The sequence below is a fragment of the Cydia splendana genome, chromosome 13 (assembly GCF_910591565.1).
Source record: "Cydia splendana chromosome 13, ilCydSple1.2, whole genome shotgun sequence".
Lineage (NCBI taxonomy): Eukaryota > Metazoa > Arthropoda > Insecta > Lepidoptera > Tortricidae > Cydia > Cydia splendana.
This window is the reverse complement of record NC_085972.1, coordinates 17,670,461-17,686,525: the sequence shown is the minus strand read 5'-3', so window position 1 is coordinate 17,686,525 and position 16,065 is coordinate 17,670,461.

The following is a 16,065-nucleotide window of genomic DNA, read 5'->3' as shown; positions in this document are numbered from 1 at the left end:
ATATTTAAAAACTATAAAATGCGCGAAATGTAGGAAGTTTCCTTTCTGTACGGTAGTACTACATATTATTTATTATGTGCTTGCACTTACTTTCACGTCAAACATATACGAGTAACACCCCTCTTTTTGCGTCGGGGGTTAAAAATACGTGAAACACGTGCCTAGTAAATATTTTCCCGTTATATCGTCGTCACGTGCGTGATAAAAATTCCTTCTACACGTGGAGATCTTCGTGCTTGAGAGATATACGTACGGTCGTAAGTATTAATTTATGACCCATTTCGTACCTTGTCACAGTGACAATCAATGTGAAAGTCGCTAGAGACTTCATACTGTTGTCACTGTGACAGGGTACAAAATGGGTCATAGTTGTCACAAATTAATACTTTCGATTGTACGATGCGGTAAATCAAAAGTAGACTTATATTAAATTCAAATCCATATAATTTAAACAGTGGACTCCATAGTTTATCTCTTCATATCATCGACAGATAGGTAGACCGTACGTAAAAAAAACCTATATTGTAATACCATTTTTTGTGTGGTGGGTACCTACTCAAGTACCCGTAGATAAAAGGTATCAACTACGATTCATAAAAAAATAGTTACTAAATTAATTAAGCCAGCCTATTTTAGATTTAAGCTAGTTATTAATTTAGTTTAGTAGTACCACTGTATATATATTGTATGTAAATAAATGATTAAATTTAATTAAGCCACTCCATTATTTCAACACTAATTTTCAATCCGGCTTAGAATATTCTGCCCTCAAATGGGCATTTCTTATTACCGCTTGCCCGCAGTAATTTATTTTTTAATTAAGCAAATTAAAGCCTCTACAGAGGTTAATGATATACAGAGGTTCCCGTCAGCTTTATAACGAATAAAAATAAACAAGGTTAATGAAGTAAAAAGAAATCTCTCGTAAAATTATATTTTTTTATGCTATGATTTTGGAGTAGTTGCATGACGAAATTACTTTAAAAGAGAGTCGGTTAAATTTTAATCAAATAAGGCATTATGAATAATAGGCTAGATGACAAATTTTCATTTATGGTATCAATCAATCAGGTTTGTTTTTAGGATCAAATGTCTATATTGGACCCATTGCATTAAAGCAATACAAAAGTCAGAAATGATAGTCAAAGTCCGACAGTCGTACTTCACTCGCGAAACGCCCCTAACAAAACGATATGTGACCGTGACGTCAAGGTCACAGAGAGTCCATCTTGAAGTATGAATACTACGAACAAAACAAGAAAATTGCGTTTTTGTCGGTGAATTATTGCGTTTATGTATATAGTTGCCGTACAATCTTTTTTTGGATAAAATGTGAGGAATCGAATGGTATCCTTACTTATTTCGTTTTTGGAAGCTAAAAAAAACTTAAATTTTGAAACTTTCAGGTGCTGTATTTTTGTATTATTTCCATATATTTTTTGAATATCCGCAATATGTGATAAATTGCTCATTTGCTATCTATTTTATTTACTAGATTTTGTTATAAAATTCAACATGTGTCATCATCCCTAAGCGCGGACTTCTAGCCGAAGGGTGTGGTGTTTCGGCGGTTCCGGGGCAACCTGCCGAATCCTACGCCAAGTCAGACGACGCAACGGAGCCACGCTGTTATGACGTCACCTAAATATAATGTTTAATTTGTCTTTGGTTTTTATTTGTGGTTTTATTGTTGTTTTCTTGTATTCTATTTTGTAGTTTCACAGTGCCTTGGTTTTAACTGTAATGCTGTGATACTTATTTCAATAATAAATAAAATAAATCAAATTATAGGGTTTTGATGACATCATAGATTTATATTTTGATTAATGTTACTTCTTACGAAACGTCAATGGGCCCGATTCGGATTTTGAAATAGACATCTATTAGATATCTTTTAGACATCACCAAGATACGATAACGATATGTTTAAGATCTAACCTGTCAAATATGACATTTGCGCGATTCTGGAGATACTCTTGAACGATTTCCTCAGGATATGACTTAGAGATCCAATTCATATCTAATAGATATCTTACGCTATCTAACGTAAAAGTGACATTGGTTGCCCGAATTGAGCTGCAAAAGAGAACTAGTTGATATCTAAACTATACTTAACGTATCTAGAATGGATCTAGTACGTGTCGTCTCTTGTGAATATCTTGAAGTTCGAATACGGCAGAATGTATCTTGATTAGTGCTGAATTGCTGATTAGCTGAAAAGAGCAGCTTTCGTGAGCGACACTCAAGTGCGATGCTGCCAGTAACTACACCTATTTACCCCCAACACCTACTGAAGTAGGCTTATAGCCAGTTTTGTGACCAATAAACCTGTTTGTTAAACACACACATAATATAAGGTTTAATACCTTTTATATGCCTTTGGCGCTTTTATTGGCGTAGCGTAGGCGATAGTGAAAGCACACAGTGAAAAAATAAAAGTAGGTTACAAAATTAAATGTTTATAGAAAATATGGAAAAGTTGTAAAAAATGTTAACGATTATGTCACTTGTAGGCTTAGCACAAAAGCGCCGCGACAGTACCTCGCCCGGGAGATAGACTACCCTTCCCTATTTAACACATTCATCGCCACTAAGTGCTACGGGTTACGCTCGTAGCGCGTAGCCACGGTTTCGCCGTATGGAGCGCGTAGTCGCTACGAACAGTGTACCCGACAGTCGGGTTCTTAGCCCTGAATGTATTAAGTAATAGAGAAAACTCGGTTCTGAGTAGGAAAAACATATATGTATACACTAAGATCCAATTTGTGGATATATCTACCCCCTTATTCATAAAACTTTACAAGCTTCAAAATTAGTTAATCTATTTTTTGTAAGAAAGGGACAAACACATATGTCAACATAATAAAAGACAAACGATTAATAGCTAATTGAGGCTCGTGACGCGTTTAGGTATGAATAACCACAGTGAGTCATCCTTAAGGCAAACACTTGACAATGCGAACGCTCAACATTGAAGACTATTTGCTTTGTCCTAGGAAACAAACTATATTTGCTCTGGTCTGTAGCCATAGGTTTACTAGTATCTTAACACCTATGCTTGTTGCAGACTCTTTCAACGAGGAGGTTCGTGTGATTCTTAAGCGTTTCTCTAATATTAAACTATTATTCCTAAGTATAGAATTGGCTGTGAGTTCTCTGTACTCACGCTAGAGCTTTCTCTAGACCGGCCTGGGGCCGGGCAGGAGCTTCCAGCGCTTCGTTTTCTATGGAAAGTACCATTATCACCGATCAGCCGTCATAGAAAATGGCCTGTCGGACGTCTCGGCCTGGTCGCGGCCCGGTCTAGCGTGACTCATCCTTAATTTGCACCATGAGTTGTTGTTGTTTTGATAACAAACCATAGAAGCGATCGTGAATCTCGCGACCTAAACGCGTAAGCGCCATGAATTTTACAGCGCTTACGATGTTTGGTCGCGTGGTACAGGTTGCGATAGAAAAAAGTTTCTTCTAATTCTAAATATCTAGACCAGTGGTGGGCAAACTTTCTTCATGGAGGGCCAGAAAGTTTAGGAAATTTAAGTGGAGGGCCAGAAATGTAGCCAATATTTTTTTTTGATTTGTGATAATCGTGAGCCAATGCCATATAGACCACATACTAATTATTTCATAGGACCGGCGGCGGGCCGGATAAAATCCATTCGCGGGCCGCAGATGGCCCGCGGGCCGTACTTAGCCCACCACTGATCTAGACTATGACCAATAGAGCCATCAATATCAAGGGTGAACTTCACCCGTCTATCATAAAAAGATGGGCTACTTACTGGATTTGCATATAATAGTACATTATTGTCGAGGTTCGGAAGTAGCTACTTGCAGGCTGAGGATTCGTTTTAAACGGACGACCTTGGGAGTCCGTTTAATTGAATCCGAAGCCAGCAAGTAGCCTTCCAGCCGAGTCATATATAGTGCTTTTCTCAAAAATGGTGCAAGAAATATAAATATCATAGAAATATTTTACAAAAGCAACTTTCGTACGTATATATTTTCACAGAAAAAAGTAGAAACAATTGAAAAAATTTGCTTTGCCGCCTTTTTATTTTTTTAATAAAAAAATAGAAGTGTATTTTTCTGCCGAAAATACGCCAACCTATTTGAGACAGCTAAATAGTCGCGGTACTAATCATCTGTTTGGCTGTTTAATGGGCCTGTGCCTTCATTTGATATGGCCATTTCAACTTTTAAAAAGTTTGGAACTCGACAAATAATGGAATTTGTATGCAACATTGCAGTCCCAAAATCGAGACTGCAATGTTTTTAACTTTTTAATTTTTGACTGACCATAAACTACGCGCTTCGCAACCTATTTTTTAAACGGGAAAGTCGACTTTGCCGTCCATTTTTGAGAAAAAGTAATTGTGACCCTGCTATTGAAAATGGAAATGGGATTGAAATGGAATACTTTGTATGGAAATTTCATTGATCTTGAGTGTTAGTCCCGTTCGTGACCTTAAAATAAGGGTCTTCAAGGGGCACAACGAAGGGTCGTCGTCAGTAGGTCGGTACGGACAAATAGGTACGAGTAGCAATGTACAAATTGCAGAACATTCCCAAAAAGCGGAAACGTTCTCGTGAATGTTCTCAGAACATTCTGCAACATGGAAATTTATTGTACCGCCATCTAGAATTAAAAAAAAAAAAAAAATTGTCATAGGAATCTAGAGGCCTCTATCTCCCGCCATGCCAAATCTCAGCGCTCGGACCAACTTGAAAAAATAAAAAAAAAAGTCGGCCATATTTTTTTAATGCAGTTTGTTTTGTCTCGGGGCCCTCTATGACATTTGGTCGAGCACCCCCCCCCCCCCCGTCTATCACGCACCGTTTAAAAGTTGCCATACAAAATAGAAGTGGCCGGTTTTCCCGCAATTGTAGCATTTTTCCAAAAAAAATGTTTCATAGGTATCTAGGGGACCCCGAGATTCCGTGACCAAAATTTCAGCGCGCTAGGACAAACTTGAAAACATTAAAAAAAGTCGGCCATATTGAAAAAAACATAGCCGCGTCAAAAACTGCCAGGGTCCCTCTATGACATTTGGTCCAACACCCCCCACCTAGGTCTGACCGTTTCGCCGGGCCGTCATACATTTTTCTGACCGGAAGCGGTAGACCAAATGTCGGTATTTTCTGGGGGTAAGGATACTACACCTAAACTATCGTGAATATTCATGGTATAAACTACGATAAATAAATAAATTCTCGTTCTCGAGAACATTCTCAGAAGTTACCGAGAAATTCTCATGTGGAAAGTTTCGCAACTTTGGAAAGTTCTCGTGCGTGCATTGCTAGGTACGAGTACATCGCACGATAACAGAATGACATCAGTTAGATGTCATCCTGATATCAGTGTACGTGAGAATTGGCCTGGTTGTCTACACCCGGTACCCCAGGCATAGTAGGTTGGTTCTATATGTACCTATTAGAGCATTAGCGATCCGATATCGGATGTCGGAAGGAAGTAATATGTATTATTATTCTCTTTATTTATTTTTCATCTCAAGTTAGGTTATTTATAATATGAATATAAAAGTAAAATATAAAAACACTTACAAAACGATAAAAAATACATATAAACACATTATAAAAAACCTAACCTAGGGTGCCGCCAGCAGCGGGGCAAGGCCCAAGCTACCGGTGGTCAGGGCCGCAGAGAGAGGAACCGGCGGACTATCCGCGCCGTGTCCAAGATCACCGCCTTCTGCATCTGACCCTTGATCCAACCACCTAGCGAGAGTCTCTCAAGATGTTGGTCGAGACTCTTCGCTATTAGACCGTTCACTGAAACGACTATCGGGACAATGATCGTCAAATCAACATCCCACATGGCGGTTATCTCGTGAGCCAAGTAGTAGTAGTAGTATTATTATTATTTGTATGTCTGTTCCATATCTCGGGACCATGGGGTCCCGGACCTTTGGGAGGCGTACGTGGGGCCGAAGCCAACAGCGCAGAGGCCCTTTAAGACATTTAATCTAAAAGCAAGGGATACACGTGGCGGATACCATACCCGAACGCACAATGTGATACATCCGGAGATGGTCCCCGCCAGGTGCAAAGACTATTGCAGTGCAGCACTTTTGTGCTGCGATGGAAACTAAGGTCATAGGCTATTTGATTTGAATGTTGGATGGACTGGATATAGGGCTATGGGAGGAGACTAGCGGACACCTGCCGTGACAATCAGTCTCAAAATTGTATAAGACAGGTGGTGACTCGCCAACTCATTGAGTGGGCCCCGCAATGGCCGCACGCACAGTGCGACAACAGGGCAACACTTTGGAGTGGCTGTGAGGTTGTCGAGAGGTGAGTCTGCGGTAGCCAGATCCCGGTAATCCGTTCAGCAGGCCGCCGGCGTTATGACATTTTACACTTCCAACCTGGAGCATAGGTCCCGCTCTTGCGACTCCACTCTGGCCGGCCAATCAAGGCAAGCACAGAGGCGAGGGCCAGATGAAAGTGCCCTCTGGAATAGGGGTCCGCGGTGTCGCCACTCACCGTCAGCTCGCCACAAGCTGCCCCGGCGGGGGCAGGGTATTATTATTATTATTGTGTTGTTGTGGGCATTTGAGTGTCGCATCAACCAGCATTGATCTATTGTGACGGCCCTTTAAAGTTCATTACTAATGCCCGTTGCATCCAGAAAGTTCCAGATTCTTTGGGCCGTAATGTTCTGTACCTCATAGGGTTGCACTACCAGTCGCCCTAGGTAGGTACTTCTTTTTGACATTAGTGGTCCACAAGAGCAGAGAATGTGCATTGCAGTCTCCTCTGACTCCTGACAGAACCTGCATGTCGCATCTTGTTTCTTGCTCAGTCGGTAGAGCATGAGACTCTTGCAAGTAGGTAATATGTAAGATATATGTGTTTCTCTGTATTTATTTATGCCTTTAATAAATAATTATTCCTAAAAAACGATAAATAACGCAAAAAGGCGGGCTTAATTCCATATTGCACTTTCCTGCAGCTGTTTTTCTCATAGGCGCCTTCCGACATCCGATATCGGAAAGGCGCTTCCGATAAATTCAGTCATGTATAAGTTCAGGCGTGACCGCTAAGCTAAAAACGGCGCCCGGGCGCGACCTTCTGGCCTGACTGCGGGATGTAGGATCCTATATCGGATATCGGATCGGATAATGTGAAAACGCTCTTAAGGTAATGGCTCGCAAGGCTTTCATCTCATATAGAGCTTATAATATGTACCTATGTATATAACACAGTGTATGTAGCTGTACAAAATTAAATAAATAAATATTATAGGACAATTTTATACAGATCGACTTACTCCCACAGTAAGCTCAATAAGGCTTGTGTTATGGGTACTAGACGACGATATATATAATATACCTACACATGTATATAAATACTTATATACCTACATAGAAAACATCCGTAACTCAGGAACAAATATTTGTGATGAACACACAAATAAATGCCCTTACCAGGATTCGAACCCGGGACCTCCCTGCTTCGTAGGCAGGGTCACTACCGACTAGGCTAGGAGGCCGTGTAAAATTAGGCATAATTAAGCCCTTGCTACACGGTCGCCGACAAGCCCCCAGACCGCGTGGCCTTGGTCTGTCCCGGACCGTGTAGACAGTTGTTTCCAACAAAATTTGACCAAAACTGACCAAGGGCAGACCAAGGTCAGACGGTTAGAAGGCTTGTCGGCGACCGTGTAGCAAGGGCTTTAAACACTCGGTGTGACTCGCTTTCAGCTCATTTCATAAACCCACTACTCCTCGCAATAACCTTGCACCGTGCCTGAACGGGTACAAAGACTACAAAGTCAGGTCGATGTCACGTTATGATGTCATTGCTTGGAGTGACACGCCAATTCGAACGTACACTAGCTGGCATCAGAATGATATTTGATTGGATTGAATCGTGTTAAGGATGTCTCACGTTAGATCGGGCCGTGTCCGACCCAGAGCCACAGAATAAATAATAGTACTAGGTAGTAGGTACAGAAGACTCACTCTCCAACAAAACGCGTCTGTTACGATCAGGACAAATATGGCCGCTAGGTGGCGCCACGCGCGGCTTATGGCTAGCCACCAAAATTGGTGTGGAACGGATGTACTTTTAGCTACCTGTACCACTACCACCAGTTTTAACATTGACATATTCACTCACGTCTAAGTAACATACTTTCTATGCCTCTCGCTCGTACTCGCATATTAGTGCAAGCGAGATGTATAGAAAGTAATTTACGTAGACGCGAGCTAATATGTCAAGTGGTAGTCGTACTGTAGCAAAGCGACGAAATCGCGGAGTGAGCCACGCCTGCCGTAGCATCCGGCGCATCGTTCTCTATGGAAAGCCTCACGTGATCGTCTGTCATCTAACGTGAGTCGTCCTTTATTTAGTTGTGCATTTCGCTCGTAATCGTCCGTATACCAATGGTGCGGGCGGGACCCACGATAACTAAATATTATGATTCAAATATCATTCTGGTGTCAGTGTACGTTCGAATTGGCCTGTGAGCTTGGTTGGACAATGTAGGCGGGGTCAGATGGTACGTGATAGCTGAGCATGTTATGAAAACAAGGATTAAGTTAAAGGATGACACACGCTAGACCGGGCCGTGCCCGGGTCGAGGCGTCCGACATGTCATTTTCTATGACGACTGATCGGTGATCACGTGGTGCTGTCCATAGAAAACCAAGCGCCGGATACTCCGGCCCGGCCCTGGCCCGGCGCACCACTGCTCACGCGCGCCCTCTACGCCAGCGTCGACAAGCTGCTTTCTGCTTCATCATATTTATCTCAATTGTGAAGATAAGTTTATAGCAGAATTAAAAAAAAATGAAATTTGAGGGGCGATATCGTAATAAATAGTGATTTTATTCACCTTCAACCTTGGCTCAATGTTTTGGTTCGCTTGTACGCACTTTAATAGCTGCCCCCGCTTTGTACTCAGTATGTGTCATTTACCCACCTTTGCCCACGGGATCAATATCTAAAAGAAAACGGTACCTAATATAAGTCCATCCCAAGTAGCATTGTACTAGGGAATGCAATAACCGGCCAAACTTCATAACCGATTTCGGTTACGGTTATGCCCGAAAAATAACCGAATATCGGTTATAATCGGTTACGGTTATTTTCGACGAAAAATTGTAAATTTACAATGAAGTAATGAAAAAAATACAAAAATCTTTATTTTAGTACCTACAGTAATAGGGAATGTGAGTAAAAGTCTTCGTTTTTTAATAAAACATACCAAATACAGTAAAAGTAAAATATGACCTTGGACGTGATACAATATTCAATAAAAATATTTCATAAATAATGGAAGTAAATTTGGTATATTTTAGTTATTAAAGTCTACGAATGACAAAAATTATAGTCACAGGCGTCACAGCCAAAAAAGGCAGGATTTTGTAGTCATTAGATAATAAAAATATACAATTTAATACATAAATAAATAACCGAAAATAACCGTAACCGGTTATTCGAGTTTCCAATATTCGGTTATGAAATTTTGTCAAATTATTCGGTTGTAACCGAATATTTCGGTTAAGGTTATAACCGATTTGCATTCCCTACATTGTACCAAGGAGAAGTTTCCGAAATTGCCACGGTGCGTGAGTCATCCTTAAATTGTGAGCGTGCTCTAGACCTTAATTCTAGTTTCACCTTGAAGCTGAATCAATCAATCAATGCTAGAAGCTTTAAAGTCAAAAGTTTTATGAACATACCTCAGTTTATCGGGGGCAAATATGTACCAGTGCTAGTAATTAATTACATATCGACTAATGTTATCGATATTACCATGAAACAATTTCTAAATCATAATAACAAATGTATGCAACATCAAATAGTAATAACTATAAGATTACAAAATAAATTCCAACAATTCCACAATATTTACTCCTTTCAATGACTTCAAAGCAAACTACAGTCCTACAACCTAAACACTTCCTTTAACCGCGGCGCCACTGTCTACACATAAGAAAGCATTTAGTATGGCGTGTGGTTAGTTCCATGTTTCGCCACATGGGAGGTTAACTTTGTGGCTGGAAGCCTGAAGGCGCCGGCATCGTGCAAAATAAACAAGCTTTGATTTGATACGTGCTGGAGTTTTATAAAGCGGCATACCCGAGAAATGGGCTGGTAATACTCTAACCTACATTTTGATAGGGCAGTAAAACCTGCGTTTTTATTATAAATTTATTTATAAACAAGTTACAGTAAATAATATTTTTACAAGACCCATCGTGGGCAAAACCTTGAGCAGGTTAATTTCATAAGTACCTAGAAAAGGCGACATTAAGTACTAAATTTGCGAATCACTACATCTTATAAAACAAAGTCCCCCGCCGCGTCTGTCTGTTTGTGTGTTTGTATGTTTGTCCGCGATAAACTTAAAAACTACTGAACGGATTTTCATGCGGTTTTACATATCAATAGAGTGATTCTTGAGGAAGGTTTAGTTGTATCATTTGTTAACCCTTGCGAAGCCTGGGTGGGTCGCTAGTAATAACTAAATAACATACCTACTTATGTACAAATTTTCTTTTTGCAATGCAAGCCAATATGTATATTTATTGTTTCGATACATAAATATACTAGTTCTTCGGATCCGTCCTTGTGACCTAAGAAAGGCTTTCACGAGTTTCACTTCAGAGCCAGACCGGCCAAGGTTAGTGCATTGCATTAGTATTCTACGCGCGTATACCGCCCTAGTATACATTTATAGCGGAGAGTCGGCTATATTATACACGTCTCCCCAGCGTCACTACAGTAGACTCAAGTCTATAATATAATAATGTATAAATATATGTGTATAAAGTTAAACTTTCAACTTTATTTTTGACATGTTTTTGACTGCATTGTTGCCGAAAATGTCAAAAACCCGGGCAGTAACATCAAATTTGACATTTGTGGCAGAAATGAAGTAGACCAGTAAAGTCACGCTAAAATACAGCGGCAGAAGAGACTGCCGTCATCTTGGTTGCAACGTTTGGAATACAACGTTTTTTCTGGCTTATAATGTAAAGTAAATTAATTTTGTTGACATTTTCTACTTAAACTGACTCTGGCAAAGGCCCTAGAGGCCATATTTCTAATAGGGTCAATGCGTCAGTTTACCGTCCAGTGTCTGTTTCAATCCACTTGGTGCACTTAGTTGCTACAAAGAATTGCGTATCATTTGAATATAAGTACAGGTATTTATTCAAAATATACGCATTTCTTGAATATATTAGGCATATAACTAAGGCATAAACTGACGCAATGACCAAACTTATAATAATACAGCGGCAGTAATGCTGGTGTAGTTTGAAAACGGTAACCTTTAGCTTCAGTACAGTAGACTCGAGTCTTTAACAAGTCTATAGGGCACAAATTTCGGTATTCAAGTATTCAAGTAGTTTATTTGCATTCATGTTGTACTTACATAAGATCTTATGAAATAAAAGTTTCAAACATGAGCCCCGTTAGGGCATGGCAATTCTTATGAGTAACTTAAGCTAACTTAAACTAATGTGTTTTTTTTACACTAGGTAACAACTGTAACAAGCTTATTAGTTATTTTACAGAAAAATTACATTTTATAGTTTGTCATTTAAATATTCATTCACAGAATAATAGGTTTTTGTTATAAGCATTTGTTTAAGTTTATTTGAAAAACACTTTCTTTTTCTTCTTTTTTAATTTCTTCAGGTAATTTATTATATAATTTTATCGACATTTTTAAAGGGCCAGTAGAATGTAGTTTTAATCGGGAGGGTGGTGGCATTAATCTTGAATTGTATCTAGATGGGTAGGACGAGGGTATGTCTCCTCGTTTTGTGTAAAATTCTGTGTATTTATGTACAAATTTGCAAGTCTCCAAAATGTAAAGGCAGGGTAGAGTAAGTATTTTATATTTTACAAATAATGGTTTGCAACTATTCGGTTCTTCAATATTGACGATTATCCGTATCAGGTTTTTTTGCTTAATGAAAAGGGAGGGAGCTTCACTACTATTTTCAGGTATAATGAGTTAAACTTCCAACTATAGTTTTGACCCAGTGACTTTCACAACTATCCCTCCTGAATCAGCCAAGGGCAGTGCATTACATTAGTATTCCCTTGGCGTGCGACCTTACATTTATATGTGACGTTATCTATGAAAAGGGACCGTCGATGGCGCTTACGCCATTATTAACGATGCTCCGATATAAATACAATGCCGCGCGACGCTGTGCGGCGTAAGCGCCATCGACAATAAGGTCCCTTTTCGTAGATAATGCCCCATATGTTCTCTGGCGTATATTATATCGTCCCAGGACGGTTACTATAGTCTGTATCTTTAGGTATTTAAATAAAAGTAAACAAACAATTTGTACATTTTCGGGTAGTAATAACATTTATTTGTTAACCAACCAAATACAAAACCGCCTGGATCTGTCACTGAACGACCTGACTTTAACCTACATTATTTGATCATTTAATGTTTTCATCTACCCTCAACCGGCTTAGGGAGCCATTTGAGGGTAGATTTTGTTTACTTTTATTTAAATACCTAAAGATACAGAGAGAGTCTAAAGGATGACTCAGTTTAGACCGGGCTGGGGCCGGGCCCGAGGTTCCGGCGCTTCGTTTTTTATGGAAAGCACCACGTGATCACCGAGCCATCATAGAAAATGACATGTCGGACGCCTCACCCGGGCACGGGTCAGTCTAGCGTGAGTCATCCTTTAAAGTACCGTTGGGATTCAAACTGCAGCCGAATTACTCCTGCAGTTGTGCTAGACTGCTGCCTAACTGCAGTAACATCAAATTCGACGTTGCGGCAGCAATTCAGTAGGCAGTAAAGTATTTTGTAGTAGTAGTAAACTCTTAGTAGGCACATGAAAAGATGCAACATCGAGCCCTCTCAGTGGGAAGGTTTGGCAGCACAGCGTTCTGAGTGGCGCAGGCTGGTGCATGACAAAGTGCGCGATTTCGAGGAGCAACGTAAAGTTGACCTCGACGTTAAACGCGATGAGCTGAAAGCACGCCAGCCTGCTTCCATTCACTACCACTATGTGGCTGGTGTTCTCACGTGCCCTCAATGTGCGCGGGGGTTCACCTCAAAGATCGGCTACGTCAGCCATATTCGGGCGCACGAACGCCGAGCTAACTAGGAGTCGAAGTGGTCGCCTTGGTCGAAACCGACCGGAAGAATCATCAAACTCTTTATTGTACAGAAAGACATATTAAAGATAACATATAATTAGTAAGAAGTACAAAGGCGAACTTAACGCTTTGAGGGATCTCTTCCAGTTAACCTGACATGATGAGAGAAGAGAATGACAAGAGAAGAGAAATAGAAAATAAAAATAGAGAGAGATGAGAAGAGGGTGACAAATGCAGCAAAAAAAAAAAGAAAAGAAAAGATAAAGTCGTGCTCCAATACTGCGGCAGTAATGCTGGTGAGTCTTAATCTGAAAGGTACCTTTAAGGTTCCGTCACACAGGCGCGTTTTCCGGGCGGCGCGCCCCGCTCACGCGCCGCCCGCAAAACGCGCCTGTGTGACGGAGCCTTTAAATGGACTGTAGGCGTTTTTGGCGTCTAAAGGGTTAATAATACAAAAAACCGGCCAAGTGCGAGTCGGACTCGCGTTCCAAGCGTTCCGTACATCAAGTCCGACCTGTCCGACTCACGCTTGACTGGACATTTCTAATAGGTTTTCCTGTCATCTATAGGTAAAGAACTATTTTGTGTATTTTTTTTCAAAACTTTATACCCAGTAGTTTCGGAGATAAAGGGGAAGGGAATGGTAATTTTTTGACTATTTTCTTAAATAACTTATTTATTTCAAAATTATAAAAAAAATATTTGAAATACTCAAAATGAGCTCTTTCATTAGATCATGATATAGTTTGAAAAACTATATTTTTTAACTTTCTCATTTATCCCCCCAAAAGTCGCCCCTATGTTTAAAATTCATTTGTTTACGTTACATAGTTTACGTCGGCATAAGTCGCAAACCTCGTAAGTAACTCCATTTCAAGGAAATTAGTAATTGCTACCTTGGACAACAATACTTAAAGTCGTAAACCTCGTAACTCCCCCGGAGGAGTTCCGAGGTTTGCGACTTAGGCCGACGATGTCCGTCTTTGGGTCACTAATTTACATATTTGTACCAAATTTCAACTTAATTGATCCAATAGTTTCCGAGAAAATAGGCTGTGACAGACGGACAGACAGACAGTTCCGTTTTTTCCTTTTGAGGTACGGAACCCTAAAAAACATTGATTCTTTGAAATATTAAAACTACCTTATTTTCGTTGCTTTCGCGTAGCTGCGCCTCTATTTCCCTTTTAACCCCTATTTTCTACGCACACCTATTATGTTTGTGGGTCGTTAAAAATATTCCGCCGTATGTTGATATGACAGGACATTATACAGGGTGTCAGGCCCCGCGGCGCTCGAATACAAATGTGATACGGGTAACCTTGAGGCCCATTCAAACTAACATTGTCATCAAAATGATATCTAAATGATGTCAGCCGCCCGTGGGTCTCGCTCGCACCAATACATGTATGGACATGTACGAGTGAAATGCACGATTGACATCATTTAGATCATTTTGATGTCACAATGTAAGTGTAATTGACCTGGGGTCTGGAAAGGGTTAAGGGTGAGCTTTACTGAAACTAATAAAGGATAGATTATAGGTACATATTCTCCTAAGGCCCAGACATACAAATAAAACATCTAGAATTTACCACTGAAATTTGAACCTTTAGTGCAGGGAATAGAGTTGATTTTGGTTTTGTTTGAAACATTAACGTAAAAAATCAAATACGACTCTGTTCCAATTGAATTTGATTTAAATTTTATCGAACTGAATAAGTAGGTAAGGTTTACTCGGGTAATTCCGAAATTCGGATAATTCCGAAATTCAGGTGAAAATCACCCAAAATTCCATCATAATAAAAGTCCCTTTTCGGAATTATCCGACAGTTTTCGACATTCGGAATTACCCGAATACACCTCTCTAAGGTAGAAGTACTCGTGCTCGAAGCTGCACTTGTATTCGACATGGGCACTTTATGTCAAAGTGACAAGGATTAAATTTGAATATAGAAAAATCTTCGCCGTTCAAATTTAACCTATATTACTTTGACATAAAGTGCCCATGTCGAATACTAGTGCAGCGTCGAGCACTAGTACTTCTACCTTATAGGTAGGTAGAACCTTGGGGTTTAGGAGGATAGGTACATTGGTTGACATAATAGATGTTAACTGAAATAAATGTCATATACTAAGAAAAAGTGACCAAGGCCTCTAGTGCCCCAGGCTGGAATCGAACCAGCGTCCTCTGCTATCGCGGCATAATAGATGTTTTATATAATTCTACGATGGTATTCTACAACAAGTAATAGCAAAATACATAAAGATACTAATCCGTTAATTTAATTAGTAAAACAATTACGCTGCAAATGGTTTAAAACGCCGTCAGGGTTCGGCAACCTTGGGTCGAAGTATAAACAGTAATTAAAAACAAATAACTATTAGGAGTCAAGGTCTCGGTACGGTAATCAAGCGGTTAACTAATAAGCGAAATGGACACAGCATTTGCATGGTGTAAGTATTATTAATAATTAGAATATAGACCAATAAAGGTAGACTGACCTATAATCCCGTGGCTTGAAATGTAAGATCAATGAGGAGAAGACGAAGAAGAGAAGAGATACAATAAGTTTATGCCAAAAATATCAATTTTGGTACAAGCTTTTATCTCTGTCCTTTTTTACCACAGGCAACTAATAATCATCGAGACAATTCTAAAAACACCAAACACAATAGGGAATATTACGCAAAACTCTGCGTAGAGGGCGTCATTAACTCAATCACATGGCCTACCGTCAAACACGACAGTCGAAAGTTCGGTTTCTGCCTCTCTATCACTCTTGCTTATTCGATCGATAGAGAGGCATATAAAGAAATTTCGATTTTCGCGTTTCGCGGTAGGCCACTTGTAAACAAACCGCCTTGATGCATCAATGTCATAGTAAAAACTTGTCAGAAAACTGTTTAAGGCCTAGTATGTTTAAGTTACTCTATGGTCAG